General features: G+C 47.0%; 2 long non-coding RNA genes across 13 annotated transcripts in view; one reads left to right on the top strand and one right to left on the bottom strand.

The window, feature by feature from the left end:
• Nucleotides 1-20,747, top strand: part of LOC310761282 — a 364,443-nt gene that overhangs the window by 130,832 nt on the left and 212,864 nt on the right. The gene's annotated exons all lie outside the window — the stretch shown is intronic.
• LOC310761289 overlaps nt 3,647-20,747 on the bottom strand; it is a 374,003-nt gene continuing 356,902 nt past the window's right edge. For both annotated transcript variants that reach the window (XR_014547331.1, XR_014547332.1), the window contains exons 3-4: nt 4,606-4,650; nt 3,647-4,393 (exon numbers count right to left, since the gene is read on the bottom strand). This is a non-coding gene — a long non-coding RNA (uncharacterized lncRNA). The remainder of the gene's footprint in view (nt 4,394-4,605; nt 4,651-20,747) is intronic.

The raw sequence follows: 20,747 nt of genomic DNA, 5'->3' as shown, positions 1-20,747 counted from the left end.
GTAGTTGGTGGGGGGAGCGTTTAAAAAAACCAAAAACCAGTAGGCAGTGGTAAGAAAAAGTAGGACTAGTTCTTTAAAAGCACCAGTGCAGTTTTCTCAGCATAACCTTTTGCTATGTTCTTGTGCTACTGCCAGATAGTCTGGGGGTGAAAATGCAGCAGGAAAGATCATTTATTGCACTTGTTACTGGGAGAGGCAGCAAGTTACAGTGGGACACCAATAAGGCATGTGTATGGTCAAATAGTTTTGCATTTCTTGCTGGTATGAGCCCTATAGGCACGAGTTCAAAAGGAGAGATCAGGATTTCATCATTAGTTTATTTGCATGCTATTTTCCCACAAAACTGTGCCCAGACTCATATCTCACCGCATACCAAATGAGCAAGAATAAATATAACAATTCAGAAACAATATGAAGAACAATTAAAAATTATCATAATATCAACATTTTACATACGACATTATAGGAAACAATACCAGGAAGGTAATTTAACATCTTAAAACTAAACAGAGAGATTCACAGGAATCACTGACAGGGAGAGATGGGGTCATCATGTGTCTAGTTAGCTCTGGTTAGACATTAAATGGGAAAAGGAGATTTGTATGAGAAGTTGTGGGAGAAGTTACGTATGAGGTGGGCAGAAGAGGATCCAAGCAGGGGGACACAATGACCTTTGTAGATAACATTGGTGGGTGCATGAAGAAGGCCTCCCAAGCTTAAAACAATATGTGTACCATCCCGGTCTTAAAAATTAGGAAGTGCTTTTCTAACACCCTGGTTTGAAAAGCTTCCACATTATCTGAGGGAGTTAATGTGGCGTGACTCTCATAACTACTTTGTGAGTTTGCTTTTCAGTCTTAATTTACAACTTATTGAAAGTGAGAACTGTGTGCAGGGAAGGTAACTTAGAGAACTTAGTGTGTCCACAAGAATGGGAGGCAGTCAAAACTCCAGAGAAGGTGTGGTGTAGTGGTCAACCTCTGTCCATAACTGAAGGGAACAGGAAAGTAAAACAGCAGGCTGAGCTGTGTGGACACTCATGTAACTTCACTGTAAAAGAAGCCATCTGTGGAAGCAGAATGCTGAACAGGGATGATTTAGCTTGTGTGTACATTGTTCTACCAGTGAGGATAACCATTAGGTTATCTTTATCAATTGGTTATCTAGGCATAGCTGTGGATGCTAATGACATTTTAAAAGCATGTATGGAATTGGAGGCACTCTAGGAAGGAAAGGAAGGGTCATCATGGCCCCCTCCTGCAGTTTTAATCCCACATGTGATTATCTTCCAATACCTCTATCTCTGCACTACCCATTGTATCTGCTGCTATAAATTAAATGGGCTGATGTACTAGACTTGCATGACAAAGGAGGCAAATCGCTTTGCTTTTAAAGGGGGAAAGGGTACTTACTTGCCTGTCCTATTGGTCATAGGAAAGCTTGCCTAGAGATGCGTGCTTCCCCTATTCTAGTTGAGGTAGTAGTTGAGGATGATGTGTACAGTTTAGGTGTTCTCCTGGAGTTTTGTTCCTGGATGTTCCAGTGATAACCTGCCAGGAGTGCATTTGCACTGCTTTTCTGTGGCCCTTTGAGAAGACAAAACTGGCTACTCTTATGCCTGCTTTAATAGCCATTTCAAACTACCTCAGTGCTTTGTACTTGAGGTTCCCTCTGAAGAGTATTCAGAAACTCCAGCTGGTACAAGACGCTGTAGCTAGAGTGGTATTGGGGGCCCAGCTTTTTGGATAATGTTATGCATACTTTTTAAGCTGCATTGGCTCCCAGTTCATTTCCAAGTGCAATTCAAAGTACTGGTTTTCCCCTTTAAAGTCCAGCAGCTTCACTGCCCTTCTGCAAAAGCAACTGGAAACTTTTTAAAGGAATGGGTAGACAAGAAAAAAATTATTGATTGAATGCATTTTGGATGCTACTGGTCCCTCTTCAGGAAAATTTAGAGGCGAGTAATTCACAATTCAGCTGTGTCACTTCTTCTGTTGCTATCAAAAGAAAGAGAAGAGGTAGCTCATCTGAATGTTGAATTACAAGTCTTTGGCTTTTTAGCCCTAGATGACTTGAGACCATGATATCTGAAGCACTGCTTGCTTTCATATGAGGCTGCCTAAGATCTTGGAGCTGCAGGCAGCAGCTTTGTTTGCATCCCTCTTTTATCTGAAGTCAGGCTAGTGACTATGATTGTTAGGAGCAGGGCATTCAGTGGTGGAACCCTGGCTTTGTGGAGCTCCCTCCTGATTAATATCAGGAAACATCTATAGTGACTTGCTCAACACATTTCTGCGTTCACTCAGGTGTTCCTTGAAGCATGACTCAAGCTATTTATAGGACACAACCTTTTCCACAGAGATGTCCAAGCTCTGAAACTATCTCTCTGTAATGTGGATATGTGTTTGGTTGCTTTCATACTTAGAATGAATGGTGAAGACCATCCATTTCAATCAGGACTTCCATAATGACTGGTTTTGTTATTCCAGCCCCCTCATGCCACATATTTTCTGTATTTAGGTGAAATGGCTATTTATCATTGTTTTTGCTATAATTTGTTGTGTTTTGGTGTTTTATTGTTTTGTTTAATGCTGTAGTTTAATTGCTTGTGTGCTGCTTTGTGGGGACTTTAGTCTGACAAGCAATACAAAAGTAAGCTTTTACCTACACTTGCCTATGCTGAACGCTATGGCACTGTGTCCAACTTCGTTTTACTCAGAGTAGATCCATTGAAATAAATGGACCTAATTTAGCCATGTTCATCAGTTTCAATGGTCTCCTCTGAGTCTAGCATTGGATACAACCCAACATGGTTTTATTAAGAAATTAGACAGAAGATAATCACAACTGTTCTTAAGATGCACCACTTTTTCACAATGTCACCTTGAAAGTATCTGAGCACAGAAATTTGTCTCTGGGTGTGTGTCTTGTTTATTTATTACTTTAGTATCCCACTTTTCTTCTAAGTAACTCAAAGTGACACACACAGTTCTCCTCCCCTGCCATTTTAATCTTCTCAACAACCCTGCCGAGTTAGGCTAAGAGACTATGACTGGCCCAAGGCTACCCATGGAGCTTTATGGTTGAAAAGGGATTTGAGTCTTGGTTTCCTGAGTCCAGGGACGTGGGTGGCGCTGTGGGTTAAACCAGTGGCGTAGCATGGGTTGTCAGCACCCGGGGCAAGGCAAGTAATTTGCTCCCCCTAACCCGTGGATTTGCGCCCCCTAACCCGTGGATTTGCCCTAACCCCAGATGTTGCGCCCGGTGCGGCCGGCCCCCCCTGCACCCCCCAAGCTACGCCACTGGGTTAAACCACAGAGCCTAGGACAGAGCCGATCAGAAGGTTGGCAGTTCAAATCCCCAAGACGGGGTGAGCTCCCGTTGCTCGGTCCCTGCCCCTGCCAACCTAGCAGTTCGAAAGCACGTCAAAGTGCAAGTAGATAAATAGGTACCACTCCGGTGGGAAGGCAAACGGCGTTTCTGTGCACTGCTCTGGTTCCCCAGAAGCAGCTTAGTCATGCTGGCCACATGACCCGGAAACTGTGCGCCAGCTCCCTCGGCCAATAAAGCGAGATGAGCGCCGCAACCCCAGAGTCGGTCACGACTGGACCTAATGGTCAGGGGTCCCTTTACCTTTACCTTCCTGAGCCCAGCACTCTAACCACTACACCACACTTTCCTCCTACTGACATGTCGCTTGCATTTTCCTTTACCATGGCACAGGGACCTGGGGTTAGGGGCTGCAGTTTCCAAGCCCCACTACATGACTTCTCAGCAGGCTTGAGCTGATGCTTCTCTGGTTTTAGAAAAGAAGCCCCCCCACCCCCACCCCACCCCCCGCTTCCTGGGCGCTTCCTGGCCAGCTGAATATCAAATGCAGGCTCATTTACATTGTATGGGACCTGCTAGTTTTCTTTGCTGATTTTATCTCTCTCCTTCTTTAAGGAACAGATCGGCCACATATTGAAAATCAGGAAATTTAATTTTGCCAGATGAATTAATTTTAATAGGATTTCCTTAATCCAACATGATTAGCATTAGCCTCACCTTGTAATTTGTGGCATATTAAGGAGAGCATCTCCTTTCTTATTGGGTGGGGTGGGGGGAGGACTTTATCCAGAAGGACCTCCAGCAAAGAATGAGGAGAGGAGATACAAGCAAGACCAAATATTTGCTGAGGATTGGCTAATCCAGAAGAAGTTTGCAGCAAACTGTCCAGGGACCAGCAAACTGGTTGGCCTTTTTGGATCAACCCATCATCGAACTGAGTTTCCAGCCTTCAAACATCTGCAGCCCACCAGCATGTCCATCTGATAGCAAGAGATGGGCTAGGAAAAAGGAAACACTGTCCACAGAGCTTAGCCACCACTTGGAGGCGAATCACCAGAGCCACCTAAAAGAAGAAGAAAATAAAGGATAAGTAAACACAAGTCTGGATGACCCTCGAGGCTTAAATGCCCCCAAATCCAACCCTTCTGGACAGCAGTCATGCAAGAAATATGCAAAATAACTAAACAGGTACTAGAAGTCACCCCAGAACTGGCCCTACTGAACATCTTCCAAGATAATAATGTCAACTCACACTATAAAGAACTCATAACCCACCTACTCTCAGCAGCCAGAAGCATCATAGCCAGACACTGGAGAGACCTGTCAGGACTAAACATGGAAAATGGTATCAAATTGCATGGGAAACACCCTTATTAGAAAAACTAGCCAATAAACTGAAACTGACACGGGGACAAATAGAAGATGCCTTCACCCTGGTATGGTTCCCCTTTATCCCATAGGTATAGGTAAAGGGACCCCTGACCATTAGGTCCAGTTGTGGCTGACTCTGGGGTTGCGGCGCTCATCTTGCTCTATAGGCCGAGGGAGCCGGCGTACAGCTTCTGGGTCATGTGGCCAGCATGACTAAGCCACTTCTGGCGAACCACAGCAGCACATGGAAACCCCGTTTACCTTCCCGCCGGAGTGGTACCTATTTATCTACTTGCACTTTGATGTGCTTTCAAACTGCTAGGTTGGCAGGAGGAAATCACATACACAGCCCCAAAAGACAACTACAAGAATCCACCGACAGCATACAAATCAATTAAGCTAACTTGACCCAACAACCTCTCCCCCCCCCATTAATGAACAAATCTCACTGCAGCCAACCAAAGACAACTAACTGCACCCTAAGCCACCCCAAGCTCTCTAACTACCAAGGAAATATAACAAGCGACTAGAAAGAGAACCTACCCAAGTGACACTGATGCCAAACCCCACACATACACTTCCTCTCCCCCCTCTTTTTTTCCCCGACCTTATACTGCAAATAACACTAATGTCTCACAACAGATGTTCTTGATCTGCAGAAATCACAACCTGAAAAAAGAGACAATGCATGTACTTTTGTAAACTAAGAATTTTTTAAATAAAAATTATTTTAAAAACAAATGAACAGAAACCCCCCCCCAAAAAAACCCAAAGCTTTCCCCATTTCCCTGGTGCTGAAATTTAACAAGACCAACTTTCGTTTGATTCTGCCAATTAGTAGAGCCTTTATGCTCTCGGCTTACAGCTCCATTCACCAGTCAGGTAAATCACAGTGCTCTGGTTTTATTACTAAGTTCTTTGGGCTCCAAACTATGCCTTCTGCCTTATGCTGTTTAACTTCCACTGAGATGTTTCCACTTGATCCAATCTGTTTAACTTCCACTTCTAAGAAGGCATGGGGAGCTCATAAGGTCTAAACCGGCCAAAGGCCCTTCAGGTCTAGCTAGTATCCTGTTTCTCAGAGCAGCCCAGCAGAGGAGGACAGGAGTGCAATGGCCCTGCCCTGTTGCATAAGGCCTGAGGTTGATATTAGTAAGGAAGGGGTGGGGAACAGTTCTAGAGATCTAGGGGGTATTCTTCACCCACACCCTCTCAAAAATATCTCTGGGATTGAAAGAGTAGAAAGTTGCAAGCTGTTGCTTCTCCTCCTCCAACAACAACAAGATAGCTCAGTCGGTAGAGCGTGAAACTCTTAATCTCAGAGTCGTGGGTTCGAACCCCACGTCGGGCAAACAGAGTCTTGCATTGCAAAGGTTGGACCAGATGACTGCCGAACTCTACAGTTCTATGATTCAATGATTCATTGCCAAGGGGGCTGCTGCTGCTGCTGCTGCTTCATCTCCTCCGCGCGGGCTGGGGGGTGCCTGCCTGCGCGCGCAGCCGCTTCTCCCCCGACCTGATGCTTCGCAGGGCTGACATTCGTGTAGCAACCGCCGGGTCCGAGGCAGCAACGGCGCTGCAGCTGGGCTTGGCTTTGAAATGCGCAAGACAATGGGCTCCACTGTTCTCGCCCGCTTCGCCTTTCCATTCCATTTGCATAGTCTGTTCTGCCTGATTGACCAGCTCGGGCTGTCCAAGGGACCCGGCATTGTTCCCAGATCACTGCGAGATGGCAGAGATGACAAGATTCAGGTGAGAGATGAAGTGGGATGGCTCGCCCGGGCCGCAAGCCGAAGCCAGAAGCCCCTGGGAACACCAGGCGGGGGGAGAAGAAGGAGGAGGAGTGGAGAATCAGATGGAGGGGTTTAAGAGAGAGAGAGAGGTCCTCTCCTGTCTTCCACAATGAGAACTCACCCCAAATCCACATTTTCCCACCCCACTCCCGCTGCTCTGGCCAAAAATCGAGCCGCCCCTCAACCCTCGCCGTAGTTCATAGCCGGGCAGCGCTTCAAAGTGACGTTCAAAGCACAGTGATGTTCAAAGCACTTCACACACAGGGTCTTCTTGGCAAAATGTACAACATGCCTGCAAGGCAGGACAGGAGCACCATCTAAAAAGGCTGCCTCCGGGAAGGAGCGGCTTTCTGGTAGGGTTGCCCTATTTTGAAGAGCAAAAAGAGAGGGACATATTTCCCGACTTCTACTATTAACTATGGAGACTCTCATTTTACATACCCATGAAAAAGAGAATGTGTCTTGGAAAAAGAGGACATAATGTCAACCCTAACTGGGCTGAGTGAAGGGCGAAAGGGAAACGGAAGGTGCGCCCTCCAGAACTCCAGCCCGCCAGAAAGCAACACCCCAGGATCGGTTTTGCATGCGAAGGTTTCCTATTTACAAGTGAAAGATGGATTAGAGTCGCAGGGGAAGATGGCAGCCCCCCACCCCCTGCAAGGCACTTTACCTGCAGGGAACTTGCAGGAGGACTTTGTGAGGGAGCTGAGGAGCTGAGGCCCCACGAGCCGGTTCATATTTACTCGGAAGGAAGCCCCGTCGAGTTCAATGTGGCGCTCACTTCTGGCCAAGGGTGCAGCAGGGCTGGAGCCGAAGCAGCTGCGATCCTAAACTGTCTGGGAAATTCCATCGAAATCGAGAGGAATCGGGACTCGGGGCCAAGTATAACGGGGCTTCGGGTTTGTGTTAGGATCGCAGCCTAAGGCTAAAATCCTATGCCCAACTGGCCCTGCATAGGAGGATCTCGTTAAGTTCCTTTATTACAGTCTAATCAAGCCCGTGGAAGGTAGCTGGGCAGAGACACGCGTTTTATAATCTTCCTCCTTCCGCGCAATCGTCTGCTTATTTGCAGCTGTGCCCTCTTCTGTAGATCGAAAATACCGGTAGCTACTCTTGATATCTCAGACAAAACACAACTGGGCGAAGGCCATAGCTCGGTGGCGGAGTGTCTGCTTTGAGTGTAGAAGGAGGTCCCAGTTCAGTCCCCAGCATAACCTCCAAGTAGGGCAGGGAAAATGTGCCCCGTCGAAAAATCCTACAGAACCGCTACCAGCTTGTGCAAGCAATACGGGCTCAGGGCATGGCAGCTTCCTCTGTTCCTACCCGCCATTCATTTCCAGGCAGATGGAAAGCTCTGAGCTGCTGCGGAAGGAGGAATGGAGGAAGGAGAGCAAATCGCGTCGGGCTCCATCTCCTCTTTCCCACCCCTCCCACACACAAAAACAACAACCCTGGAAACTTTTTACCCTCTCAAACTAGCTTGCAGGCACACAGACACACACACACACACACACACACACACACACACACGTAAACAACATGCACCCGCCCAGCCGAAACAGGCCCCCTGAAATGGGTTTTCGTTTGACACTCTTGTTTTGACTTCTTCGTAGAAAGACCTAAAAAAGAAAAAAGAAGATCTTTGCAATACCGGAATGTTTTCCCTCGAGGGATCTGCAGCACAATTTGCCATAATTTCTTCCTTAAACCAAAAAGAAGCTGAGCTGAGCAAGGGAGGAGATTCCCATGGCAGCGCTCGCTTCGACTCAAACCCCCCCCCCCGCCCTCTGGGACTCCAGTCTCGTTTCAGTGCAAATATTCCCCATCATCTGCTAATAATGGGGAAAGACAACAGAGGCGCGCGACTCGCATGTGCCCGGGCACCAGCCACGGATCCACAGCTGCCACTTAAACCGCATCCATCCCATCGATTTCCTCTCTCTTTAGCAGGACAGCTGTTTTTACTCAGCAGGGAGACTTATTTCAGTGGGCCTTTTGGCCAAGGAAGTAACTGGATGCAGCCCAGTTCTATGCACATTCTTTTTAGCAGGTTTCCCTTCAAGGTTAGGTGTGCTCAGGATCGTATTCCTGTGCGCACTACCTGGGAATCATTGAACTTATTGAAACTTACTTCGGAGTAAGACACGTATCGCTGTTCGCTTATGATCCTGTGCCCACTTGTCTGGAAAGGTCCCATTTAACTCAATGAGTGGACGTGCAATGAGTCCTATTGTTGAGCTCGTTCGCTCCCTGGGGCTGCACCTGTTTAGGTGAGTCTCATGGGTTTGTGGATGAGAACTGGGGGTGCCATGTTGAGACTTAACTGGGTGGGTTGGTGGTAGAAAAGTCTGTCCGGGGAAGAAGAGCCGGATCCACGGTTAGTTTCAGCAGCTGCTGCTGCCTTCGTCCCAGTGACTTCCAAAGGACTGAGCCCCGCGTTCACACGGAAGGAAGCACTTGCTTCCGAATAGGTGTTAATTCGGCTTAAAGCTCAGTGTTTCGATTGCACCACATTGTGGGCCCGCAGTTAAAATCCATATAACTTTCTTTGCTTATCTGAAACTTGGATCCTCTCTCTCTCTCTCTCTCTCTCTCTCTCTCTCTCTCTCACACACACACACACACACGGTGGAATGCACTTAATAGCTTCTTAAATTCGAGGGTGAGGGACGAGCTCACACCCAGAAAGAAACACAGGCGCTCCCTCGGTCCAAAAACTGCTGCTTTTTCTGTTGGTGGTGGGGAGCTGATTTCAAGCTGGTTTACCCCGCAGCCCTAAGGCGGAGATCCTTCCCCTGTTTCCACGGAAGGAAGCTCCACAGGATCAGGTCTCCGGGGCTTCCCAGGAAGGACCCGTCGTGGTCCCCCGGCGAAAGTGTGTCGCGAGGCACCGGGACCTGGCCCCCGTTTCCCCGCCTCCCGGTGCCCGCCGGGGGTGAAAGATGCGATGGGAGCCGAAGTGGCTCTGGAGTTTGTTTAATTCCCCCCCTCGCGTGTTTACTGATCCTTCGAGAGGCGCTTATCTCGGGGAATATAGAGCGATTAATAAAACCGCAGGTTTCCAGATAAGTGATTGTGATGGAGATTGTTGGCGAGAAAATAGACAATTATCCGCTGTTAGCTTTACATAAAGATCGCATTAACTTGAATTAGTTATCAGACAAAAGAACATCAGAAAGCTGCACCTTTTCTGCCAAGGCAACCGCTCGCGGGGTGCGTGTGTGTCACACACACACACACAGTCACACAGACACACACACAGACAGTCTCTCTCTCTCTCACACACACACACACACACACACAGTCACACACCCACACCCAAACGGAGAAGTTGGTGGCAGGCCAAAGAGAGACGAGGCAGGGATACTGAGCTGGGGGAAGTTGGAGAGTTTCAAGGGAGGAAGCGAGGGAGGGAAGACGCGCTGCCTGCCCGGGCGAAATGCGCCGCCGCGGAAAAGAGGCGCAGCTGAGAAACGCGCCTTGGCAGCCAAGTGGGAACCCAAAGGAAGGAGAAGGCTGATCGTGGGGCAGCCGGGAACTTAAAGGGCTCTTGAATGGAGGTGGGGAGGGGGTTATAGGAGAAAGAGAGGGGGGTCTTTTCCTGCACAGCCGTGGAACTATTTGGAGAGCATGAAAGAGGCTGCTGTGGTTCCCGCTGGAGAGCTTTTTGTACAATTCCAAGTCTAGTTCTCTCTCTCTGCCCCCCAACACACACACAGCGTTTCCCCCCTCCCATTCACTGGAGGGGGGGCGGTAATTAATTATCCAGCTCTGCTCCTGGGAGAGAGAGAGAGAGAAGGAAGGAAAAGTGGGGGAGCGGTGGGGAGGGGAGCGTTAAGGGAAGGAAAGGACTCCCTCCCCCTCCCGACTTTCTCGTTTTGTTCAGCAAGCAGAACTAGGAGGAACACCCCCACCCCGACCTCCACCCCGGGACTGCGGGGCTCCTGTCCAGTCCACCCCCACGGAAAAGGGGGGGAGGGCGAGCCCTGCGGGGGAGCGGCTCTCATTGTGGCAGCCAACAATCCCCCGGCCTTTATTCCCCCCGCGGAGGTGAGGAATTCTGGAGCGGCTCGTGTGACTTCGAGGGAGAGGGAGGCGGGCAGGGGCTACAGAGGCTAGGCGCGCGAGGGCGCACCCAGAGCCTCTCCCGCTCCTCCGTCCCTTCTTAAAATAAAATAGAAGCCTGCCATGGCAAAAGAAAGGATGTCATTACGGTCCAGCAAGAGGCACTCCCAGAAAAATAATAATATTGACATACAGTATATATGTCGAAGGAAAGTGTCTCGGCGGCGCGTTGCGTGAGCTGGAGCCTTGCCTTCCACTTTCAGCTCAGTCTCTTAATCTCAGGGTAGTAGGTTCGAGCCCCGCGTTGGGCGAAATATTCCTGCGTGGCAGGGGGTTGGACTAGATGACCCCCGGGGACCCCTTCCGACTCGACAACTTCTATGAAAAGCTCTCTGTAGGTTGGCTGCCTCTATTAGGGCTGCAACGTGTCTTTCTGTGAGTTTAGTTAGGGTCGGGATTGCCAGACAGCCTCAGAGCAGGCGATGCTGCTGGGCTGAGGTGGGTAAAGGTGTATGTGTGTGTGTGTGTATGTAGCGGGGATGCTCAGGTGCCGTAGGGCTGCCCCCTGGCCTGCACGCACACATACACCGCGCGCCCCGCCGGCTCTCCCCGGCTCGTCTGACTGGGAGCTGTCCCAGTGCTGCTACGTGCGGCTCCTGCGCTTCCCGGGTCCCGGTTGAAAGGAGCGGCTGACGACCCCCCCAGTTCCCAAGGCAGGCTGGAAGCTGCCTGGTGAGCCTTGGATTTGTGTGGTCCCAGCCTTTCCCAGCTTGCCCCATTCCGCGCCCGGGATCAGGGGCTCCCTCGGCTCGTTTGCACCTGCGTCGCTTCTGGCTCCTTCAGGAATGCGCTGAAGCTTGTAATCAGCTTTGTGAAGCCATTGAGTGCACGGCTGAGTGAAACTTGCAAAGCTCGCGGAGAACTGGCCCGCTGAATGGGAGTCAGCATGGGGCTGCTCTCCAAGCCTTGGCGCTGCCAAATTCCAGCAGAGCCCCTCACAATCAGTCCACACAGGCTTTGCTGCTTTCCCCACACTAAGAAAAGTGAGAAAAGAAAAGCAAAAATACCAGCCACCGAGGTTAGCAGTTTGTTCCCAGATTAATGGCAAAACTCTGGAGGCTGGGTGGGTGGATGGATAGATTAGCTAGCTAGCGGCCGAGGCTCTGCGTTTTTTGGTCGCCTCTAAAAGACGCTGGATGTTGTTGTTTTTTAGCTGGGGCAGGTTTTGTTGTCCTTCAAGGCGGGAAGGTAGCCAGAAAGAAGGGCCCTGGGTTATGAAGAAACTTGGAAAAAATATAGGGTTTCCATATCTCTCTTCTGTAGTTGTTCCATTATCTCTTTACTTGAGAGTAGTCCCATTAGAATCTATAGGGCTGCTCCAAGAGCAATGCAGTTGGGAACGGCTGTTCGGGGAAATAAAAGGGGGAGGGGTTTCAAAAACATCAACAAAAAACCATAAAGAGGCATCCCAATATAGTCAAAAGTTGGACAAAAAGGATTGCAGATTGTATTTTAGATAGGACAGCATTTTGTGCGAAGATAAGGCGATTCGCACGCCATTAAACTCAGTGGGAAGTGGGGCTGGCAGTCCAAGGGACTGTTTTGTTTAGAGCCCTGTTGCTTGTGGATATAATGAGAAAAAGTGTCCATCGTCCAAGACGCTCTTGCTAAGGATGGTTTTAGGGGTGTGTGTTTTTGGAACTCTGCATAATGGTGTTCCTTCCTTAATGAACAGGTTTTTAAGTTGCTTGGTGAAGGGTTGTCGGACCTCCTGGGAATTCCTGCAGAGGATCGCACAGAAAGCATCCATCCTTTGGGACGTCAACATTTTTGGAAGGGGAATGTGAAGGGGTCCTGTTTAGAATTCTTTTACTCCTGGCGCAAATCAGCTGCTAACCCATTCCACAGATTGCTAGGGATGGACGCCTGGCTTCCTAACCCATTTAATTCTACATTTGTCTAGCGATATCTGGATGTTTTCCTATGAACCTCCAGATACTACCAGAATATTTGCCTCTACGTTTTAAGTCACAATGAGGTCCTCAGATAGCCATCCACTGTAAACGAGGGAAACCATTTGAAAAGTCAGCTTACTATAAGCGATTCAGGCGGTGGCGGGGAGGGCCCGATATTCAAAATCTTTTGAGAGCTAGATTCACAATCCACGTAAGACAACGTGCGTTTAGCTAACAGTGGGCTCCGATGCATTCAATTCTACTTAGAAGTGAGACTTACGGGGCTTACCCTCAGATAAGTGAGGACAGTACTGCAGGTGAAACCTGCTTGCAGACCAATCCTATGCATGCATTCACTCAGAAGTATGGCTGCAGTCTTAGCCCCCACTTACCTGGGAGTAAGCCTCGTTGAATTTAATAGGAATTACTTCTGCATATGCACAGTTAGTAAATCTCACTTAGTTCAATAGGACCGACTCCCAAGTCAATGTGCACATGACTACAGACTTTATTGGCAGCAGGCTGTCATGGGTATCAAAGGTCGGGATCCCAAAGAGCTGCTTTAGGCGTGTCTGGGGCCTTGGGGGAAGGTATTTTCTTCGAACAGCTGCTCTCGGTGCCACCTAGCAGACAGTTCTGGGAAACTCTTCCATTTGGTGGCCTGGAGGGCATGCACCAGCTCCACAGGAGGAGTGCGTTTCTTTGGATCTCGCCCAATGCCTCTTCCACACAACACCTGCACAGAGCTTCAGCTCCATATATATTTGTGTTCCCTGCAAGTCTGGGATTCTGAAATTCAAGGGCTTTGGCTTAATTTTGCAAGTGCTGTAAGTTGCAAAAGTGCAGGGCTCCCTCAACCGCACGCTTTTATCTTATTTTTCCTTCTTCCTTTTTGAGTACCAAATGCCTGAGATTACTTGGGTCTTCCTCACCTGCTTTTTTTTTTACCTTGCTTTGAATTGCTTCTACTTTCTCGTTCAGGAGCTGCAGTGCGCCTAAGAGTTTCAAAGCTCAATGCAAGGAGTTTCGGCGGTTGCTAAACGCTTTGGAGTTTGCCTACACACAATTCATTGGAATTCAGTTCCACTGATTTCCATGGAGTTGCTCCCTAAATTAAGGGCACTTGGGGGTAGCAGCCTTGGCCTTACAGCTGAGAGCCCGTTTTCCCTATCTCTTAGAATCATAGAATAATAAAGTTGGGATGGACTCCGAGGCTCATCTAATGCAGGAATATGCAGATGGTCCTTACGGGAATTGAACCTGTAACCACCACGTTCTCCGAAACCTTTCTTGATTTGCTATTATTCTATAGAAAATCAACTTTTCTGACACACGACCTTCAGAATTTATCTCTCCCTTTTTTTCAAAAAACAAAAAAACCTCCAGCAATTTAAAATCAAACGCTAACTAGCTGCTCTGCTAAACGGAGTTGTTTGGTGGGCATTTGTTCTCAAACTGCATTCATTTCAACGAGCCCAGTCAAAACCACGCAGCAGCAACCGCGGTAAGACCTGCGAAAACTTTCCTTTGTTATGCAAGAAGGTGAACGCCGGCATTTGCTCTGGTGGCCAAGTTCCCGGGTCGTCCCGATCCACAGCCCCCAAATTTGCACCCTGCACTTCAGGAAAGTTACTTGGAAGACAGCCCTGCGATTGGATCTCCTTCCACGCCGTTGAGGACCATCGACTACTAGAGGGAAGAATCTAGGGACTCCCCGCCCCCTCCCATGGTTATCCCTTGTGGCTGGAATCCTACACACACTTCCTCGGAAGTAAGACCGGGAGAACTAGATAGAACTTGCTGAGACATTACACATACTTCTGTAAAACAAGAAAAATATTTAATAAAACAAACAAACAAACAACAAAAACTAGATAGAACTTGCTTCTGAGTAAACCTGAGTAGACTGCACGAGTCCTAATGATTTCAGTGAAAGCGTTAATTAAACACGTGCTCAAATCGCTCCCACTAAAATCAATGGGGCTTAGAAATGCTTAATTTTGATGACATGTTAATGAGTTTTCTCTCCCCCCCCCCCCGCATTTACACAACAATGCTGTTTACTTGGGAGTGAGGACCACTCGGTTCAACGTGCCTTATCCCCAGGGGAAGGGGAAAAAAAAAGATATTCCCACTTCCTTGGGAGTAAGCCTCGTTGAACTCATTTGGGTTTACTTCTGAGCAGACATGCTCAGGACTTGGATATCGGAATCCAATGGCGGCGAATGTAAAGAGTGTATTGAAGTTCGGAAGTAAAAATAAAATAAAAAGATGAGCTTTTATGTTAAAGACACAAATAAACAAGCAAGTCCAAACTGCGAATTATTGCCACTTGAAACGATAGGTGCACAAAACCTTCTGTTCTCTACATGGTTCCCAGAAACTATTCCATCCCCGGCGCCTTTCTGGCAAATAAAGTTTCCATCCTGCCCCTCCCCCCCCCCCGCCCGCCCGCCCCTCCCCCCACCTCTTTTTGGAAGTTGGATGTTCTATTTTCGACCGTGTTGCTTCTTCCAACCATTCTCAGTGACAAGTCATGAGGATATGCAGTAATTCAGAAATTAGTGAAATTTTATTCTTGGTGGGGGCGTTGGATTAAGAGGCTGGGAGAGTGTGAAACAAGTCAACGTGTAATTGTATGATAAGGCTCTCACGAGGAATTTATTGGCCAAGTTGCTATTTCTATTCCTTCCTAATCTCGTTTAGCACATTCATTCTCTGCAATCTGTCTCCATAATCTTCTGTGACAGAATGGCAGCCAATGGAAGCATGCATGTTTGGAGAGAAGAGAAAATATGCAGAGGCGTGATAAACTGATGCTAATTATCCATATTTAGGACACCGAGTGCAGAAGATCAAGGTTTACAAATAACAAACCAGAGCCAGTGATGATGGCTTCCTAGTGTGGAATATATTGGAGGGGACAAGATAAGGGCTTCACATGCAGAAGAGATTTATTGGTCAAAGGGTTCACCTTCCACTTTTCCACTTTTATATAGCAGTAAATTATTTAGGCTAAATTCACCAGAACATTACTCTTTTATTTGGCAATGTGCCATGACTTGCTCCTTCTTTGTGTCTTTTCAATGCAAATCCTTGTAGTGTAACATCAGTTGATAAGAAACAAATAATTGAAGTAATAGGTAATTCCCTTTAAATTGTGCATATAGGACAGTGAGGTAATCATCATCTAATGGGAAAGGAGGGAGGGGGGAAAGGGGGCTGAGTCCGAAGGATAAAGCAGATAGCTGAGAGTGAAACACCACCAAATGTCGGCTGTTCGATGACATTGGTGGCAGCAGCAGCAGCAACACAGGGGGAGGAGGAAGGGCATCTGGACTGTGTGTAAAAACAATTTTATGTTGCGACTTATTTCCAAATATGTCTTTTCATTTTTCATTTTTTATATAAAAATAGCTATTTCCCCCCAAATTCCTGGAAAGAAAGGGGACACACACAAACACACACACCACATTTAAATTAGGAAGTTAACTCCAATTTTCTCCCCCTCCCCTAACTCTCCCTGCAAGTCAGCTGGCTGAAATACATAATACAGGGATTCAATTTGGCAATATTTGTGCTGTATGGTTGAGAGGTTAGCAGTAGTGATCTTAGTACTTTGCGATAATTGTGTTGTACATTTTCCAAAACGCTTCAGCAACTTGAGAATAGTGTTGGCTGGCAACGGGTTCATGGGTTTGTGTGAAGTTATTTGTTTAGACACACACACACACACACACAAAATTCATTACATTCTTATGTGATGTCACTTGATATATTTCTCCCCACCCCCAAAAAAGTCTTTATCTCTGTAGAATCTAGCTAGCCTTTCACGCTTCAACTTGTATTTTATATTTCTATTAAGATCATATGCCACCAGCTCGACTCCAAAATCCAATAGGGAATTTATAGTGGTTAATCTGGTATCATTTGGGTAATTTAAAAGGACTTGACTGGGAGGGGGAGGAGAGTTCTGCACCCTTCATCCCACTGAAGTCAATGGCACAACCCCCATCAATTATATTGACTCTAGATTTAATTCTCAATGGTGTTTTAAGAAAGTCATCTGTATTTTGTTGGACATTTTCGAGGTGTGTTTCTATTTTATTAGATTGCATCAGCTATTTTGTTTTATGGGTGGGAAAAAATTATTTCAGTAATAGATCTCAGTTTCTCTTTAATATCAGTGGCAGTACTAAAACAGTTTTATGGCTAATTAGACTGTTATAATCCTTGAAGCCTTCACTAAGTTGCTATTTTTGCTGAGAAAAGTAAGCAAGTAACTTGTGCTGCTGGGACAAAAAAAAGAAAAAAGTCAGAAAGAAAAGGAAAGTTGTGAGTATCCAAACTTAAGAGATTTGGAAGGCTCCTTTGGGGTAAATCTCACTGTGCGGAATGATTATATTCATTCCGCAACTATTGGGAAGGTTTGGCTCATATATCTACAGCTAGAATGCTAAAACCATTTCCTTTCTTGGCAATGATGGTGCGCAGCAGTTTTAAGACCACAGGCCCGTGCCTTAATTTCTTTCATTCTTCTTTTCTTTTAAAAAAGTATGTGTTCACTTCAGTTTTCTTTTAAATGACACATTTTAATGGGCTGCCATTGTTTTGAGGGAAGGGGAGGAAGAATATCTAAGCAAACCCCCATAAGGGACTCCTTCTAATCACTCACTACTCATCCTTGTCTCTGGCCTTGGAGTTCCTGGCTACACCATTGTCCTCAGCTTATTTCTGCTCTGGATTCTAAAATGAGCCATAATAGCACCCCAAACAATGAAACAAATGTGACTGAGCTTGTAGATTCAGGCTGCATATACCACCACATATTTAAAGCACACTTTAAGCTTTCCCCACAGAATCCCCAGAGTTTATCTCCAGAGCTACAGTTCTGTGTGCCCTTAACAAAACTACATTCCCCAGGATTCTTTGGGAAAAGTCATGTGGTTTAAATGTACAGTGTGCATGAAGCCATAGACTTCAAGTACAAACCCCTTGGAAGAACTAGATATTTGAATGGTTTATTCTAGAGCAAGGACGCGGAATTTATGGCCCTGTGGATGTTGCTGGACTGTCTCCCATCAGCCTCAGCCAAAATGGTCAATAGTCAGTGTTGATGGCAGCTGTAGTCTAAGGACTTCTGGAGGGCCACAAATGTCATGATCTACATGTCGTCTCTCCAATGGTGCCGTTTCCAGGCAAGGAGGCTACACATTTCTTGGTAGAGTTGGGTTCCTGTAATTTGAGGTGAAATAAAGTATCCTCTGAGGGATGTGGGTGGTGCTGTGGGTTAAACCACAGAGCCTAGGACTTGCAGATCAGAAGGTCAGCGGTTCGAATCCCCGTGACGGGGTGAGCTCCCATTGCTCGGTCCCTGCTCCTGCCCACCTAGCAGTTCGAAAGCACGTCAAAGTGCAAATAGATAAATAGGTACCACTCCGGCGGGAAGGTAAACGGCGTTTCCGTGCGCTGCTCTGGTTTGCCAGAAGCGGCTTAGTCATGCTGGCCACATGACCCAGAAGCTGTAAGCCGGCTCCCTCGGCCAGTAAAGCGAGATGAGCGCCGCAACCCCAGAGTTCGTCACGACTGGACCTAATGGTCAGGGGTGCCTTTACCTTTAAAGTATCCTCTGGCAGTGGAAGAGGATAAAAATAATGGGGAGAAGAGGTTATTGGTTGCATATCCCACTCCCCAAAACCCCAATCCATTATAGAACACCTCCTGCTATCCAAAATAATGTTTGTAGCAGCATCAACTTTTGCCTCTCTTTATGCTAGGCCAGAGGTCAGCAAACTTTTTCAGCAGGGGGCCGGTCCACTGTCCCTCAGATCTTATGGGGGGCTGGACTATATTTTGAAGAAGAAAAAAAAATGAACGAATTCCTATGCCCAACAAATAACCCAGAGATGCATTTTAAATAAAAGGACACATTCTACTCATGTAAAAACACACTGATTCCCGGACCGTCCGCCTGCAGGATTGAGAAGGTGATTGGGCTGGATCCGGGCCCTGGGCCTTAGTTTGCCTACCCATGTGCTAGGCTAAACAACAGAGCAGATAAATACCCACTGGTTGTTTACTTAGCTGAGTACCACAATGGTCTCTTTCCACACAAAAGTCAAAGACCAGAAATTAACTGTGAAGGCCAACAGTAATGAGGGCCTGCGCTCTGAAATATTATCTCCAGGTCATCAGGGCAGTGTTGGGTGGTCTATTAGGGTGAATATGACACAGCCCTGCCTGCCTTTTTTACTTACAACCACTTAAAGGGGGGCTTTCTGCCCCTCCAGTCCCAAAGTGACCCTCTGCCACTGCAACTTGGACATCTTTGGTAATACACGACCTTTGAGAGTCATATCTGTGGGGTATCCAGAAAGAGCACTCAAGTCTAACTTTATAACGGGCACTCAGCGGAATGTGAATCCATCAGGGAGGACTTCCTGTCAACCCTGTGGGAGCCAGTTCCCCCTGGGTGCAGTGGGGTAGAGATGGCTGTAACTTATATAAGAAAGGCTGATCACGTCCCCATCTCTCTCTCTCTTACTCTCATCTTGCTCGCTTGCCATCATCATGCATCTTCTACCACTGTAAGCCTGCCTCCAGATTGCTACTGTATGTGAACTATGTTTTATTCTAAGAACGCTATTATTGTTTTGAGGGGGATAAAAGGGAGAAATACCAGGAAAATCCAGTCTGCCCCAAGGCATCCTGGTTTGCTTTATCAAAATAAAAGCTGTAACCAGCTGAATCAACAACTTCCTAATTTTGTTGCAAAAGGGGGAGGGGACTCTGCTAAACTCACAAATGTGTGTAAGGAAGGATGATATCTAGCTAATATATCCTCTCCTCATTTCTATACACATCCCTACAATGTCTCCTTATTGTAATCAGCTTCCCTTTCATCATGCCATGTAACGTGAAACCTGAAGCCAGACCTAAAAAACCCCAAAGCGTTAAGCTCCCACCTCTGAGGTTCTGAAGCCCATGAGAATGCTTTGCTGCCCTCAGGCATCCAGGCAGCAGAGGCTGTTCCATTAGGGTGGTTGGGGCCGCACCAACCTCAGCCCGGCCTTACCTGCTGCCTTCTTACTTACAAGCAGCCCAGGAGGTAGCAGCACCAATCATCTTCCTCCCCCTTCACCTCAGCTCCTTGCACAGCTGATCAGGGGAGCAGATAGGGACCAAACTAGAATGAGCTGGCTAGAGACCTGTCATTGGCTCTGCCTCTGCCTATGTTTGCTCTCCTTTCCTCCTGGAGCTCTGGAATAATGTGATAAAACTATTGTGCTCGTTTTTGACTTGCATGAGGGTGAAAGACTTAAAGAGATGCCAAAGGCATCGAACAACCAAGGTATTCATCACCTGATAATTGCAGGGTGACCTGCTAAATAACGAGGCTACATACATTTTCATCCAGATCAATAATCTAGTTATGTCTTAATACAAGGAAGAATATCCATTGTTAGTTATATACAATGTAGACCGGCTGAAATAAACAGACTTACTAAGTCTATGGATTTCAGTGGGTCTATTCTGGGTATAACTTATTTGGGCTATCACCCAATGACCCAAGCCTAATTAGCACCGTAGTATTGTTAAGGAAGGTAGGAGAGGATATATTGTTTTGTTATTAGCCCTCCTCACTCGCGCCAGTGAGTAAACAGCAGAGCACATTCCCTTTGCAACTTATTGGAAGCAAGTTGATGATTTGTTAGAATCCTTTAATTAAGCAATCCAGTCTGGATTGTCCCTTGTAACTTTCCCCTTTATTTCCCTCTTAAAATAATAATAACACAACACAGTTTTCTTTAAAAGTAATAATAAAGTTTTGCTCACATTCAGTTCACAGCAGTAATCTGAAGGCGGGCTTTAGTTGTGGTTACAGTGAAAAGAAGTCTGAGCTACATCTCAGACTTTCTGCTTATGGGATCCATCCTATGCGAAGGTTGAGCCATGCACTTGCTAAGAGCCAGGAGAGCGAGAATCCAAGAGGAAGAGATGGTTGCATGGCCAGTCCTTTTATCTGGTCAGCTAGGGTCATGCCCATCTACCTGATCACACACAGGAAGAGGAAGCTCCAGAGCAGGTATAACAGGAAGTCCTCCCTGTCCGGAGCCACATTCCCCTGTGTGTCCATTCTAGGCAGCAGGAAAATGTTGTTCTTGACTGCTCTAGTAATAATACATCCCACAAGTATATATCATATTTATACTGAGCCATAAATAATACATTA

The sequence above is a fragment of the Podarcis filfolensis genome (genome assembly GCF_964270895.1).
Source record: "Podarcis filfolensis genome assembly, chromosome: 4".
NCBI classification, from domain to species: Eukaryota; Metazoa; Chordata; class Lepidosauria; order Squamata; family Lacertidae; genus Podarcis; species Podarcis filfolensis.
Note: the sequence above shows the minus strand (reverse complement) of the source record. Positions and strands in the feature narration are given on the sequence as shown.